This window comes from Procambarus clarkii, chromosome 6 (assembly GCF_040958095.1).
Source record: "Procambarus clarkii isolate CNS0578487 chromosome 6, FALCON_Pclarkii_2.0, whole genome shotgun sequence".
In the NCBI taxonomy this organism is placed as follows: Eukaryota; Metazoa; Arthropoda; class Malacostraca; order Decapoda; family Cambaridae; genus Procambarus; species Procambarus clarkii.
In genome coordinates, this window is record NC_091155.1 from 46,060,261 (window position 1) to 46,077,473 (window position 17,213).

The following is a 17,213-nucleotide window of genomic DNA, read 5'->3' on the forward strand; positions in this document are numbered from 1 at the left end:
AGAACAAATAATTAAGAGTATAAAACAGGCAAAGATGACAAACAAAAAATAAAGTAAAAATTAAAATAAAAATAAAAATAAACACCTTTGGAAAGGAAAGGCAGAGCTTAAGTACACTTTGGTTGTATGTGAGACTACAAATTATGTTCTGGTTATTCAGCTGATATCCCACAGTCATCCAGGAAAGAAGTGAGGTGTGCTTCAGTGGTTATGACATAAGTTTTTCCAGAGTCAGTCTTCCTAGCTATTATTTTACCATCGCGCACAAAACAATGTTTAATAGCAGTGGATCTATTGCGAATTCCACGTAGTTTAAATAAGAGATTTTGTCTGAATCTGGTAAGACATTCGTTCACATAAACCTTGGATTTCCTAGCGACTGCAGCAGTGATAAGGTCTGACTTGCGGGAGCAGCTATCTAATCAGCAGCAGCAGTTATCCTTAAATGTAGGTGGTCATTATTTTACTGTTATGTATATAGAAATTTAGCATTATGCATTTATAATACAGAACAATTTGGTCGTTTCACTGCCTCATAATTATATAAAATACATTGTGACAAATAGTTGATAATTAAAATCAGAGTTTTTTGACAACTATAAAAAATCCTGTTGAAATCATGCCGTTTTGAGTTGTCATACGCTTCTTAGTAAATAATATTGTGTAATGTTTGGCACAATTTATCACTGTATTTACAAACTGTTTAGGTATTAATGTATTCATTTTTTTTAATGTGTAATATGTTACTTAATCCTAAACTTCTTTTGCAACATTTATATCAGTTATAAATAATTGTCGCGAAACGGCGTATGAAAAAATAAATTTCCCCAAATGAAATTAGTGTATCGGCGATCGAGCGGCCATATTTAAAAGTGTATGCTCTTGTCACTGTTCTGACATTAGTTTTCGATGTACGTATTTCATTTTTGTACCAATGTGTTCGCAATAGAATGTTCTAGAAGAACATAAGTATAAAACGTCACATAAGGATGTGTTCGACCAGCAACATATATAAAAACTACGTCGATTATACTCGTCGTGTCAATAATACAATTGTTTTACCACGCTGATTCACTGCCATACTGTTTTCTCAAATAAGCTCTTCGGCTATTAGAGAAAACGGAAATTTCATGGCGAACATTTGTAAACTATCCCCAAGTAGATCGGATCGAAATTGGAATTTATACAAATATTTATTTTCGTGTTGCCCGCCAGTGTCACCCTTGAGTAACCAGAAACGGATATACAGTAAAAACTATGCTAACTCATCCTAATCCTTGCACAAGCCCTCCAGAATTTCTTTATTGAAGATCAGCAAAATATTATTGCGCAGCTCATATTATACAGTTTAAGAATGAGATTTCCTTGTTCTAAAGGAATGAAAATAACACTGCCTTAATCTCAGTCGATTAAGGCAGTGTCTGGGATGCTCCCGGTGCCCGTGCCTGGTGCTCGTGCACCAGGCACGGGCGATAGTGTACGTTTAATTGTTCTTTTAGTGTAAATAACGGAATAAAGTGTAAGACATAGTCTGCAGATCTTTTTCCAGATGTCTTTTATTTTTTTTTCCTAAAGAAAACTAAGATATTGCGAATTTTTCTTAACAAGTACATTAATTATTAACTTCTTGTCGTTATTATTGTTATAATTAAAAGAATTACATCTTGTTTTTTTGCTTATGTACAAAACATAGTCTAATAACCACAGTTCGTTGCCCCTAAATCAACACAACATAACCAGTTTACTCATGTCATCGCCCCTAAATCAACAAAAACAACCAGTGTATTATTGTAAATAATTATATCTTATGATTTCTTAGCAATGGTAAGACATTTTTAAGACTCTAACCTTCGTAAGAAGGTATGCTCGTATACGAACTGAACGACTGGGCTTCACAACAAAAACATGGCCACATGAGTTGGATTATTCCGGTAATATTGAACTACTGTTCATTGTTATTAGTTTAACAATACTGTTAGGGAATGTCATAAGAGTTAGGGAATGTCATAAGAGTAGTCACAGGGCAACCAAAGATACCCAGCTTCTGGGTACGGGATCTTTGCCCGAAACGCTATGCGTGCTAGTGGCTTTACAATAATAATAATAATTTATTTAGGAAAAATATATACATAGATGCAGAGTTACAGTACAAACATTCTGTTTGATTTATAGATAGAGGTGGTACATACAATACCTAAAGCCACTAGTACGCATAGCGTTTCGGGCAAGATTGTAAAATCATCATTATTCCTATTTTCTCTCTTAACCCCCAGTGTACCTTCTCGTATATTAATAAATAAATAACCAGGGTTTTTTATGCGGCTGTGCCCCCCTCCCCGCTCAGCTCGTTGTCGCCGTGTGGGGGCTTCGTGGGCGGCTGCCGGAGTGTGATGCTCCTTGGGACAGTCCTCTGTCCTTTTCTAGCCTTGTGCTCCTGCTGCCGTCCTCTCCAATTCTGCTGGGCATCTTTTCCTTTTCCTTCTGTTTCGTTTTTCTCCCCCCTCTTCTCCTATCTGCTTGCCGTTTCCTGCCGACCTTTTGCTCATTCTGGTTCTTCCCTTGGACTTCTTCTATTTTGAAGCCCGGGTGCTTGAGGAGGCATACTCTTGCACCCGTAGAACTGTAGTACCCGACGTCAAGAGCGAGGGGAACCTTTTATTGTCAATCCCCCTTTCGTCACTGAACCTGATCTCGATGGACTGTCGGTTTCTTAAGGTGGCGTTTGTGGGGCGTATACTCACGACGCACCCCTAGGAGGCCCCCGACAAGATCGGCGATAGCTTCTTGTTGGGTGTCCTGCCTCTAATTGTGGCTCCATGGTGGGTGTGGGGGCACATTCGTGAATGAATTCTTCTTTTCGTCAAGATGATATCCCCTGTTTTGGCTGCTTCTGGCTTACCTTCTCAGGCTCGTGGGGTGGGCGACCAAGCCCCCGAGTCGGTCCGTATTGGAAGACCGGGCTCTGTAGCCTCCGCTGCATTGGGCCCCGACCTTGCTCCTCCTTTGGCCTCTCTGACTCCTTCCCCTGGCTCCCCTCCCTCCTCTGTGGTTGGGTCGAGCCCCAAGCCCCCAGTGGTGACTACCTCGTCCCCTGGCGCGGCTCCTTCTCTAGTTGTAACTACTGCGCCTTTTAACCCCTCTCTCTCTGGAGGTTCTCAACGCCGTCCTCGTCACGGCCGCCCTCGCTCGATTCCTTCCAGTTCTGCTACCTATCAAGCCTTGTTTGGTCCCGCTTCGTGGGCCAAATATTTTGATCTCCTCCCTCTTGATTCTGCGCCTCCTGACGATTTCTCCCTCCATCGACATCTCATTGATTCCGTGGATGCCTCCATTACTTTCAACCCCACTCGTCTCGGTACACGTGTCGTTGCTGCTCCTTCTCAGGATGCTGCTTCCCGCTTGGCTGCATTATCCTGCCTTGGCGAGACCCCCGTTCGGGTCTCGAAGAACGCTCAGTTGAATGTTGGCACTATTTTGCTCCCGCCCCATGTTGCGACTGGTGTTCGGGACCTGCGCGACTGCCACGTCGATATTCGACATATCCTCGCTGCCCAGGGCCATTCTATTCTCCAGGAGGACACGTTTACTCGTCCCCCTCGTGGTAGTCGCCGTCAACCCCTCCGGGTTGTGAAGATTACCTTTGATGGTAGGACCCTTCCACCCTCTGTCATTCTTGCTGGTGCCAGGTGCTCTGTCCAGGAGTACATTCCTTCTCCTCGGCTCTGCAACAAGTGCTGGAGGTTTGGGCATGGTGCCCTCCGCTGCTCCGGGACTGTCTCTCTCTGTCCTTTGTGTGGTGGCGAAGGTCACTCTAAGTCGGAGTGCACTTCTCCCCAGGCTCGTTGCCTCAACTGCGGTGAGGCCCATCCTACCTTCTCCCGTGCGTGTGTCCATTACAAGCTTGAGGCAGCCGTCCTCAACCTGAAGCACCGGGAGCATTTATCTTTTCCTGAGGCGAGGCGCCAGGTTCGCCGGCTCCCGCTTTATGCTAATATCTCTTATGCTCGCGTGTTGCGCTCTTCCTCTCCTCGTCCTTCCCGCCTTCCTCAGACTCACAACCGTTTCCGGGCCTTGGACCCTGATGCGCCAACTGCCCCCTCCTCTGTTCCTTTGGGTTCTCTCCCGAAGGATCCTCCTCCTGGTCCTCTGTCTGGGGTTCCCCTTCCTTCTACCCGGTCTGTCGTGTCTTCTGTGTCTTCTTCCTCGTCCCCCTCCGATCCTCCTTCCCATCTTCTTCCTCCATCTATCGGCTCTCCCCACCGCCTGTCGGTGCGGGTGGATGTCCATCGCTCTCCTAACGGCCGTCGTGTGTGCTCTCGTTCGGCTTCTCCTGTTGAGACACTGGAATCCGTTGCCCGGTACGTAGTTGCTGGGACACCGGTCTCTTTAAGTCAGAAGCGTAAGCCTGGCTCCTCTCCTTCCTCTTCCCCGGCGGGTAAGAAGGCTTCGCTTTCTTCCTCAGCTCCTCCTTCTGGCTCTGTTGCTCCTTCCCCTCCCGTTTCAGTGCTTGCGCCCCCTGTTCCTGCTATGGAGGTTTCTTTGGCCCCTGCTTCCCTTTCGGTTGCTGCTCTTGCTGGGGTGCGCTCCCCTCTTTCTACTCCCCCTCTTCCTGCTGCTGTCCATGACTGCTCCTCTCCGTTGTCTCCTCCTCTTCCTCCTCCTCCTCCGGACCCTGCCCGCCCACCTCTGATCTGTTCTCCCGTTTCCTTCCCTCCGTCTTTGCTCAGTTTACCCATGCCCCCTAACCCTGACTTTGCTGACCCTGATCACGACCCTGATATTCTTAAACGTGCTCTGTTGCTCTTTCGCCTTTGTTTCTTCCTTGTTCTCTGTTTTTGTCCTTTCTCTTCTCGTCGTTGTCCATTCTTCAATGGAACGTTCGAGGTTATTACGCCAATTTCCTCGAACTCCAACTTCTGATTTCGCGGTTTTCGCCCCTTTGTGTCTGTCTCCAGGAGCCAATGCTTGGTGCTCGTCCTGGTCGTTTTCGTGGCTATTCCTTTCTCTCCCCCCCCCCAGCCATTGCTGGGGCTTCTAATTCTTCTGCTCTCTTGATTCGGGCTGATGTTCCCTTTGTTCATTTACTTTTTCCTTCGCCTCTCCATTGTTCTGCTGCTCGTATCCTTGTGGGGAAATGGTACAAAGTTTGTTCCATTTATCTCCCCCCGAGTGTCCCGCTCTCTCTTCCTGATTTGAAACACCTCCTAGACTCCTTGCCGGAGCCTGTGCTCCTGCTGGGTGACTTCAATTGTCGTCATTCTCTTTGGGGTGACGTTCTGACGAATACCCGGGGTCGCCTCCTTGAGCCGTTTCTCCTCTCTTCTTCCCTGTCTCTTCTGAATTCTGGTGAGCCCACTCATTTGGACTCTCGGACTCGCACCCTTTCTTGTCTTGATCTTTCTCTCTGCTCTTCTTCTCTTTACTTAGATTTCACGTGGCAGGTTCTTGATGACCTCCATGGAAGTGATCATTTCCCCATCCTTGTTTCCTTTTTCTCTTTTCGCCCTTCCCTCTCTTTCCCTAGGTGGCAGTTTGCTAAGGCGGACTGGACCCGTTTTTCCCTCAGTGCTACTCTCTCTGACCTCTCCCTTCTGACCCTGAAGATGAGTGCAGCCTGGAAGAGGCACCGCTGTAGGCAGACGACCGATTCTTTTCTTTTCTTTCGGAAAGCGAGTGCGGTGGCCCGTAGGGCCATCCGTACGGCTAAACGTGAATGTTGGGCATCTTATGTCTCAACAATTACGTCCGACACCCCTCTGGCCCAGATCTGGAAGCGTATCCGCAAGATAGCGGGTAAGTTCGTTCCCGATGTTTCACCGGTCCTTCACCTCCATGATACTCTTGTGGCGGACCCGTTGCAGGTCGCTTCCGAACTGGGTTCCCACTTTTCTTCTGTTAGCTCTGGTCTTCATCTTCCCCAATCTTTCCTTCTTCGTAAACCTGTCCTTGAGTCTCGTCCTTTAGATTTCTGCACTCATCTTCAGCTTCCCTATAATGATCCCTTCTCTCTCTCTGAACTTCGTTCTGCCCTGGCCCTCTGCGGTTCTACGGCGGCGGGCTCCGATGGTATTCATTATGAGATGCTTCGCCATCTCCCTCCGAGCACGTCTCAGTATTTACTGAGTCTGTATAATCGGATCTGGGAGTCGTCGTCAGTCCCTGAGGACTGGCTCGATGCCGTTGTCCTCCCTGTTCGCAAACCGGGGTCTCTGGGTACTTCCCCTAAGGACTTTCGCCCTATTGCTCTCACAAGTTGTGTCTGCAAACTCTTTGAACGTATGGTTAACGTTCGTCTGATGTGGTTCCTGGAACACCATCACCTCCTCTCCCCTTCTCAATTTGGTTTCGGCAAGTGCCGCAGCACGACAGATGTCCTGGTGAACTTGGAGGTCTATATTCGTACTGCTTTTGCTGCGAAGACCTCCGTTGTTGCCGTCCTTTTTGACCTAGAAAAGGCTTACGACACCACTTGGCATTATCATATCCTATCTCAACTTCATTCTTTTGGCCTTCGTGGTCATCTCCCTCTCTTTCTCTGCAGCTTCCTCTCTCGTCGTTCCTTTCGGGTGCGCCTTGGTACCGCTCTCTCTCCCTCTTTTCAGCAATACGAAGGTGTGCCCCAGGGTAGTGTTCTGAGCACTACTCTCTTTCTGGTTGCCCTCAATGGTCTTCTTTCCTCTCTTCCTTCTGGTGTCTTCTCCGCTCTCTATGTCGATGATCTTACCCTTTGTTGTCAGGGTGATGATTCGCCTCTCCTTCAACGCCGGCTTCAACTTGCAATTGATGCCGTGTCGTCTTGGGCCACAGGTCATGGCTTCAAGTTCTCTACTTCTAAGACTTGTGCCATGACTTTTACGCGGAAACGGGTTGTTCTTCGTCCCTCTTTGTCACTTTATGGTCATCCCCTTGAATACAAAGATTCCGCGAAGCTTTTGGGGTTATTCCTTGACACTCGTTTGTCTTGGTCTCCCCATATCTCTTACCTCCGTGTTGAGTGCTCTAAGGCCCTTACCCTCCTTCGGGTCTTGTCCCATACTTCTTGGGGGGCAGATAGGCGCACTCTCCTTGCTTTACATTCCTCTCTCGTCCTGTCTAAGCTCGATTATGGTTGCCCTGCTTACTCGTCTGCTTCTCCTTCTACTCTTCGCCGTCTTGATGCTTTGCACCATACTGGGTTGCGCCTCAGTTCTGGTGCCTTTCGTTCGACTCCCATCCTTAGCTTGTATGTTGACACTGGCTTCCTGTCTCTCCAGGACCGCCGTGATCGCTACTGTCTTCGCTATCTTGCGCGGTCCTTGCAACATCCTTCCTCTCGCCTCTGTCGTGCTTTAACTTTTACCCCTCCTGCAGTTCCTGTTCCTCTTCACCACCTCCCTCTTTCTGTCCGGTTATCTCGCCTACAGGATTCTCTCTCCGTTCGTATTTCTGATGTTTCTCCTCGTGTTGTTCCTTCTTTGCCCCCGTGGAGGGTCCCTCTTCCGCGGTTTTGTACTTCCTTGACCCGTATCACTAAAGCTTTTACCCCTCCTACGGTTCTAAAACGCCTTTTCCTCGAGCACTTTTCTTCTCACTCCCGCTCCGTTTCTGTCTTCACCGATGGGTCTAAGTCAGCGGACGGTGTTGGCTACTCTGTTGTTTTTCCTGATCGCACTTATATGTGTCGCTTGCCTCCGGAGACTAGCATCTTTACAGCGGAACTTTATGCTATTCTCTATGCTCTTCGTCTCCTGCTTTCTCGTTGTCAGTCTTCCTTTGTGGTTGTTGTTGACTCTCGTAGTGCCCTCATGGCTCTCGGGTCCTTTAATCCGGTTCATCCAGTAGTTGTCGAGATCCAGCATTGGCTGTCTCTCGTTCACAGTATATTTAAGTCGGTTGAGTTTTGTTGGGTTCCCAGCCATATTAGTGTGTCTTTAAATGAGCGTGCGGATGCTGCCGCTAAGGAAGCTGTCCGCTCTTGTCCCATCTCTCGTAAAGGCATTCCGTATTCCGAATTTTACCCGGTTATCCATTCCTCAGTCCTTACCCGTTGGCAGGCTTCTTGGTTGTCTGTTACTGGTAACAAGCTCCGTACTCTTAAATGTTGTGTTTCCTCGTGGCCGTCCTCCTTCCACCGTAACCGGTGGTGGGAAACACCTCTGGCGAGGTTGCGTATTGGCCATACTCGCTTAACCCATGGTCACTTGATGGAGCGCCGCCCTGCTCCTTATTGTCCTAGTTGCATTGTCCCTCTTACGGTTGTGCATGTCCTTCTTGAATGTCCTGACTTCCAGGACGAGCGTGTGTCTTGCTTTCCGACCGCCCCTCGCGGTCACCTGTCCCTCGATAGAATTCTTGGTGACTCGGATACTTTTGATATCGTTCGCCTTATGCGTTTTTGTTCTCGTATTGGCATCCTTGGTGATATTTAGCGCCCTCTGATTATTTTGCGTATATGATGGTGCTACGTAGCCTTCCCGGTTTGGTGCCTTCTTTTGATAATTACTTACTTACTTATGCGGCTTTGCTGAAAGCCTGACGTAAAATAAATCATTGTGTCGGAGAACAGGAAGCTACAAATTAGGCTTATATTGAGGTTCCCCCCTTTCCCCCCAATTACAGGTCTGTCTAATTACCACAAGCTACCACAAGCTACACAAGCTTCACAAAGCTTCCTGGCAATACGTTAGTAATGAATAAATATGATATGTTAGGCTGACCTAACCTAACCTAACCTAATCAAACCTAACCAAATCTAACCTAACCAAATCTAACCTAATAAATCTAACCTAACTTAACCAAACCAAACCTAACCTAACCGATGCTTGGATCGTCGACTTGATTTGGTGTCACCATTTCTTTATTTTCGTCTAATTTCTTTATAAAAAGATACTTTTTCAGATTAAAATTATGTTTTTTCGTGTTGTACATTCAGTACCAACATTATAATGAGTAAATATATCTTATTTATTCATTACTAACATATTGCCAGGAAGCTATGTGAAGATTGTGTAGCTTGTGGTAGCTTGTAATTAGACAGACCGCCAATTACTGGTGGAGTAAATCAGCCTAGCCTACTTCTTCCTAGCATAACCTAGCCAACACTAGCCAAGCCTAGTCTACCCTTGCCTTGCCTAGCAAACAGCCCTTGAACCCCCTACTGTTAAGACTCTGCTCTCTGATTGTACCTATGACACCTATTATTAATTTCCTTCTGTATCTTTAGCTCCAGTATGTTGTTATATTATGCTGTGCAAATTTGGGACCTGGCCCTCTAGTATCTTACATATATGTATTATTTGATACCATTCTTGTCTCCTGTCCAGAGAGTACATTTTGAGAGCTTTGAGACGGTCTCAATTATTTAGATGTTTTATCATTTATATGTTTGCTGTTTATGGTCTCTTTATTTCCTCTAATTCAGAGATTTCTCCTGTTCAGAAAGGGGGAGTCAGTACCGAGCAATACTCAAGATGGGACAGCACCAGTTATTTGAATAGTATTAGCATTACTGTGGGTGGGGTCTTTGAATTTTAACATTCTCATAAACCATTCCATTATTTTTCTGGCCGCCACTATATTTGCTCGGTTATGTTCACAAAGTGTGAGGTCGTCAGACGTCGTAATTCTCATATCTCTTGCATGTTTTTTCCTTCATAGAGTAGGTCTGATTGTGTCCTGTGTTCCTTGTTTCATTTAATTTCCTCGTTTCTACCATACTTCAGCACCTGTAACTTATCACTGTTAAAATCATGTTATTTCTGTTTTTTCAATGTCTCCTACAGTGCCAATTTACTTGTGTCTTCTGTATCATCTGTAAAGTTTCATTGTTCAAATTTCAGTTATATTTTGCTTGTATTTTCACATGTATTAATTTTATTTTTATCTCAGTTTAATTATTGAAAAAATGCCAAGAAGTTAATATGTAAACAAAAAGTGCTTATGAGATTTGCATGTCACAACTCTCATTTGCAGTTTTTGGATGGTGGTGCAAGTATGCATCCTACCTTGTTCTTGTAGTTTTATATAATTAATCTAAACTGATTCTATTTTATGCCTGGTTTTAAATAGTTTTGTACCTTTTGGGTAAATTTTACAGCAGCCCAACATAAATTTCAATCGGTGATATTGTTTCTCATGCAGTCGAATATCTGAGAGCTCATTGCAACAATGGATTCCAAAAATCCAAGTAAGTTTCATTATACAGTAATTAGGATTAGGTTTCCTTTATCACGTTACTAGATTTTAATCATATTGCATACTTTATGATAGCCCAAATTATCATAATTTTCAGGACAGAAAAGTGTATGAAGCAGTCTTTCATGCTACATTTATCCATTTAGCTAAGAGTATAATTAGCAAATGATTCACAAAAATGTTAATTACACAATTTGATAATTGTCCCAGACAGACGTAAAGATCATTGCATCTTCGTTTTCTGATGTGTTGTTTTGTCATCCAAAGATTGTACATTATTACCTAAAATTCCAATTTAGAATATTTATTAAGTATTACTTAGTTTGCTTTCATCTAGAGTATGCACCTCCTCTCTTGGATTGCCTACCCTCCATCCTTCACCAGACATTAAATATGTTTGCTTTTACTAAGTATTTAAAGTGCAATCAATACCTGCTTGATGGGGTTCGGGGAGTTCTTTTACTCAGCAAGACTGGCAGTAGGCCAGGCTTGACTTGTGAGAGTTGGGTCCACCAGGCTGTTGCTTGGAGTGGCGTGCAGGCGCACATACCCACCACAGCCTGGTTGGTCCGGCACTCCTTTGAGAAAACTATCTAGTTTTCTCTTGAAGAAGTCCACGGTTGTTCCGGCAATATTTCTTATGCTCGCTAGGAGTATGTTGAAAAACCACAGACCTCTGATGTTTATTCAGTACTCTCTGATTGTGTCTATGGCACCCCTGCTCTTCACTGGTTATATTCTGCATTTTCTTCCATATTGTTTACTTCAGTATGTTGTTATTTTACTGTGTAGATTTGAGACCTGGGCCTCCAGTATTTTCCATGTGTATATTATTTGGTATCTCTCTTGTCTCCTTTCTAGTGAGTACATTTGGAGAGCTTTAAGACGATCCCAATAATTTAGGTGCTTTATCGAGTCTATGCATGCTGTATATGTTCTCTGTATTCCCTCTATTTCAGCAATCTTCACCTGCTCTGAAGGGGAAAGTGAGTACTGAGCAGTACTCAAGACGGGACAACACAAGTGACTTGAAGAGTACAACCATTGTGATGGGATCCCTGGATTTGAAAGTTCTCGTAATCCATCCTCTCATTTTTCTGGCTGCCACAATGTTTCAACCCATCCTCCGAATAGACAGTACGTTTTAATACTAAGTGTAATAAGTACATTTTCATACTTACGTATTTAGTACATAAATGCACTTACCGGGCTGTTCCAGTTACCGGCTGGCCTCCCTAGAATATTCTCCCCGAAACGAGGAATACGTTTTCTTTAATGTAACGGGTGTGCTGTTTTCTTTTCTTAATTTTTTGCGCATACTCAGTCAATTTTGCTTATACTTTTATACTCGGCCCAAATTTTGCCTTTATAATTTAAGGTATCATGAAAATTGGCCGCTTTTGAGGCAATTAAGCATAGCAGAAGCACAGTCACTGACATTCAAAGGAAAGAAGGAATGAGATAACTATTTATATTACGATTTAAATCCTTCTAATTTTTGCTCGTTCGTCAATGAGAACTGATGCCAACGTACTGGCCAATAAACTGAATAATACTGGCCACTAAACAATAGATTGATTGATTGGTGATTGATGAAGATTAAGCCACCCAAAAGGTGGCACAGCCATGAATAGCCCGTAAGTGGATGCCCTCTCTGAGCCATTACCAGTATCAGTAGATGATACTGGAGATCTGTGGAGGTGCGATCGCACCCTGCCTGACGGGAGATGTCTCCCGTGACTAAACAATAAACTGAACCTATCATAAAGAAGAACGACGACCATTGACCGTCTAGTGCTCCAACAGAGTGTAACTGTAATTAACAATGTTCAAGTCCTGACTAGCAGTCAAATATTAATCCATCAGCCACGAAGCAGACCGTCTCCCAACATCAACTCTAGTGCAGCGGGTCCTGTTGAAAAAAAAATTCCGATTTTACATAGGTTTACCGTGACACACTAACAATAGTAGCCTTGAAGAGGAAAGGAAATCGGCAGATTCTCGAAGGTTTGCCTGATATTTTCCAGCTATACAGTACTTTAAAAGAAAAGTTAACAGATGTTTGACTTTTATCCTTCTATTTCACCAACATTTACCAACCATCGGGATGAATACTTATATGACACAAACTAGACATATTAGTAGTTTATATTAGACTTTTCTTTCTCTATTACTCCCTTATCTATCCATATCTCAACTATGGTATTTGTGCTTGGGGCTCTACTACCCAAAATCACTTACGTCCTCTAATTACTCAACACAAAGCTGCTATTAGGACAATATCCAACTCTGGCCCCAGACATCACTCGGTACCCCTACTCAAATCTCTGAATATGTTAGACATTAAGTCACTGCACATTCACTCATGTGTATTATACATATACAAAACGCTAAATTGTAATGCCAATCCTGATCTCAAAAGCTTCATAGAAGGTTGTAACAGAACCCATGAGCACCACACCAGAAATAAATACAGTTTTGATATTCCTAGAGTACGACTTAATCAAACCAGAAATGCTCTACAAATCAAGGGGCCCAGGATGTGGAATGACCTTCCCAACCATGTTAAAGACAGTACCTCTCTCAACCAGTTTAAGTTAAAAACGAAGCTATACCTAATAAATTCCCTGTAACCTACCTTACCTCTCTATTGTCAACCCATGTATGTTTTTTGTTTTTTTTTTGTTTTACAAATCAACGCTGTTTTAATGTAATTTTCTGTAATAATTTGTAATTGTATTTGTGCTGTTTTTTCAACAATGTTCCCCCCTCTTTTACCTCTATTTTTATTTGTACTCAACGCATTTTTTTCTTTTTACCCATTAGTTTTAAGCTTTAGTCAGTAGTGTTTTTTCCTGCCCGAAACGCTTTGCGTAATAGTGGCTTTAGGCATTGTATGTACTAGCTCCTATCTATAAAGCCAACAAACTTTGTAAAATCTCTTTATGTATGTACCTTTGCCTAAATAAAAATTATTATTATTATTATTATATTATAGTATGAAAAAGAACTAACAATTCTCCAAATAGTAGGACGTGATTCAGTTTTCATGGATATATTCATTTTCGGGTGTTCGACTTCAGTTTGGAAATATGAAAAGGCACAGTTTGGTGCATTCAGATGATAGAGCAAAATTACCGTTTTAGGTAGTCAGTTCTGAATGTGTGAATCTTTATACGTAGACATCTTTTATATATAATTTATATATATATATATAATAGCCATATGCTGTATTGTGACTACCAATTTTTGTCAACTTCCATTCAAGCTGTCATTGCAATCAATCTTATATTGTTTTCTGCCGTATTGTGCCTACCAATTTTTGTCAACTACCATTCAAGCTGTCATTGTAATCAATCTTAGCTACCTATGTGCTTTAATATACTGTACCTACAATTTTCTCTCATCTTCTTTTTTTCATTCCATGTAACTGTTATCATTTTTTTTTGTCTATAAATTTTGCAAGTATTTACCTACTTAAAATTTTCTTAGATTAAGGACCTGCCCTAAACGCTGCGCGTCCCAGCAAACATTTTCATGTTTTTAAAACATCCTAAAAACGACATTTCATTGTTTTCAGCACGTTTATAATTACGTTTAGAAAAGGTATTTTGAGAACTTTTATATACAACCTTAGAACGTAAATAATTAACATTTCTAAAAACTTTTTTTATAATCTTTTAATTACCTACATTAAAACGTTTAGGGTAAATTAGGGTATAATAATTTTTTAATTCATATCTGAAATAGAAAGGGAGAGAAAGAAAGAAGACATATCTGAGAAAGAAATGGACATCCTATATATGTATGTGTAAATTACAAATAAATAGGGTACAAAAAGAGAATTAAAATATTATATTTATTTAATTAAGAATGAGTAATACAACAAAATATATGTAATAGCTCGAAATATATAGACTATATCTATAACAGAATATAAAAGTAAAAATTTAAAAATCTATAAAAATCTATATATGCAATATGTGAACACAATAGATTTTGTGATCAAGCAGCCTGTGATTCATGTCATGCTGAGATCAGTCTGACGTTACAAGCAGTTATTGTTACTTAAAACTAAAACAAGTAAAATTTTCCGAGTATACATATAACACTATAGTTTTTCTATGACTAATAATAAAAATCTATTAATCAAAAGTTTAGGACTAATTAACTAAAAATAAAAATCTACAAGTGAATGTAAACACAGTCAAGTATAATATTCATGTAGAAAGAGAAAGAAAAAGAGAGAGAGAAGGAAAGAAAGAGAAAGAAAGAAAGGGAGAGAGAGAGAGAAGGAAAGAAAGAGAAAGAAAGAAAGGGAGAAAGAGAGAGAGAAAGAAAAGAAAAAACAGTCATGTATAATATTCATATTAGCACCATGCAATATAACTTAGATTAAGTAAAAATCTCAGAAATTTTTAAATCAAATGAAATATGAGAGCCAGAGAGAGAGACCCAGAGCCAGAGAGAGCGAGAGCCAGAGAGAGAGAGAGAGAGCGTGAGCCAGAGCCAGAGAGAGAGAGAGCCAGAGAGAGAGCCAGAGCCAGAGAGAGAGACCCAGAGAGAGAGAGAGAGAGCCAGAGAGAGAGAGAGCCAGAGAGAGAGAGAGAGAGAGCCAGAGAGAGAGAGAGAGAGAGCCAGAGAGAGAGAGAGAGCCAGAGAGAGCGAGAGCCAGAGAGAGCGAGAGAGCCAGAGAGAGCGAGAGAGCCAGAGAGAGAGAGAGAGAGAGAGAGAGCCAGAGAGAAAGAGAGAGCCAGAGAGAGAGAGAGAGCCAGAGAGAAAGAGAGCCAGAGAGAGAGAGAGCCAGAGCCAGAGAGAGAGAGAGAGAGAGAGAGAGAGAGAGAGAGAGAGAGAGAGAGAGAGAGCCAGAGCCAGAGAGAGAGAGAGAGAGAGCCAGAGCCAGAGAGAGCCAGAGAGAGAGAGAGAGAGAGCCAGAGAGAGAGAGAGAGAGAGAGCCAGAGAGAGAGAGAGAGAGAGAGAGAGAGAGAGAGAGAGAGAGAGAGAGAGAGAGAGAGAGAGAGAGAGAGAGAGAGAGAGAGAGAGAGAGAGAGAGAGCCAGAGAGAGAGAGCCAGAGAGAGAGAGAGAGAGAGCCAGAGAGAGAGAGAGCCAGAGAGAGAGAGCCAGAGAGAGAGAGCCAGAGAGAGAGAGAGCCAGAGAGAGAGAGAGCCAGAGAGAGAGAGAGAGCAAGAGAGCCAGAGAGAGAGAGCGAGAGAGAGCGAGAGAGAGAGAGAGAGAGAGAGAGAGAGAGAGAGAGAGAGAGAGAGAGAGAGAGAGAGAGAGAGAGAGAGAGAGAGAGAGAGAGAGAGAGAGAGAGAGAGCAAGAGAGAGAGAGAGAGAGTAAGAGAGCCAGAGAGAGAGCGAGAGAAAGAGAGAAAGAAAGAGAAAGAGAGAGAGAGAGAGAGAGAGAGAGAGAGAGAGAGAGAGAGAGAGAGAGAGAGAGAGAGAGAGAGAGAGAGAGAGAGAGAGAGAGAGAGACAGACAGAGACAGAAAGACACACACACAACAAAAGAGGAGACAGAACAAAATTAAGGCAAGGAGAGAGAAGACAGAACAGAAACAACAGAGAGAGGAGAGACATGAGAAATCATTGAAGAGAAGGGGAAGAGAAACACAAGATTAGAAAAAGATACAAGAAAAATATACAAGATAAAAATGACATAAATGAATACCACAAATATAAAAAGTAAAGGAAGAGAGAAGCTAGAAGAGACAGGAAACGAGAGGTGTTAGAAGAGAGGAGGAAAGGAGAGATTAAAAGACAAGAAAAACAGGAGAGAAACGTAAAAGAAATAAAAAAAAAGGGACATTTGTGAGGAGAGAAAATAAAGAGACCAGAGAAGACCATATATCAAGAGTGTGAGGATAAAGACTTATATATTTTCTTAGTAGACATCCTCTGGCTCTTGTTGCCCCTCTTGTATACGAATTGTACTTGCAAGTTTTCCCTGAAAAGATATTAACAAAATTAATATTTAATTATTTATTTATATAAATTACACACACACAAAATTTATATATATATATATATATATATATATATATATATATATATATATATATATATATATATATATATATATATATATATATATATATATATATATATATATATATATATATATATATATATATATATATATATATATATATATGTCGTACCTAGTAGCCAGAACGCACTTCTATGCCTACTATGCATGGCCCAATTTGCCTAATAAGCCAAGTTTTCATGAATTAATTGTTTTTCGACTACCTAACCTACCTAACCTAACCTAACCCAACTTTTTCGGCTACCTAACCTAACCTAACCTATAAAGATAGGTTAGGTTAGGTTAGGTAGGGTTGGTTAGGTTCGGTTATATATCTACGTTAATTTTAACTGCAATAAAAAAAAATTGACCTCATACGTAATGAAATGGGTAGCTTTATCATTTCATAGGAAAAAAAATAGAGAAAATATATTAATTCAGGAAAACTTGGCTTATTAGGCAAATCGGGCCTTGCATAGTAGGCTGAGAAGTGCATTCTGGCTACTAGGTACGACATATATATATATATATATATATATATATATATATATATATATATATATATATATATATATATATATATATATATATATATATTATATATATATAATTTCGTAAACCTCACCCTGTAAACATTCATGTTTCTACATGTTAAACAAGCTACGAGGATGAGGGAAGGGGATGTTCCCTCCATGCTGGATATTATATTTACCAGGAAAGAGAAAGATATATTTATCATTCAGTACCTCCCTCCTTTGGTACCTCCCTTTTCCTCCTTTCAGTACCTCCCTCCTTTTACCCAAGTGACATGGTCACTTGGGTAAAAGTGACCATGTCTTTTTGGGAATAAAGTATGCAATGCATTATAATCTGGAAGAAAATGAGCTTGAAGCAGTTGAAAAACCTGACTTGTGGAGAGGTCATTATGGGGAATTCAGATATTTCCTTAAGGAATTTGACAAACACTTGCTGTTAAGACATGAAGTAAATGAGATGTATGTCAAGTTTTGTG

At 42.1% G+C, this 17,213-nt stretch overlaps 1 long non-coding RNA gene across 1 annotated transcript; it reads left to right on the forward strand.

Moving 5' to 3' along the window:
• Positions 1-8,281: 8,281 nt before the first annotated feature.
• LOC138354631 (uncharacterized) lies at positions 8,282-11,183 on the forward strand. The gene is made up of 2 exons (XR_011223614.1): positions 8,282-10,165; positions 11,133-11,183. It is a non-coding gene; the product is annotated as an uncharacterized lncRNA (long non-coding RNA).
• The last annotated feature ends 6,030 nt before the right edge of the window (positions 11,184-17,213 follow it).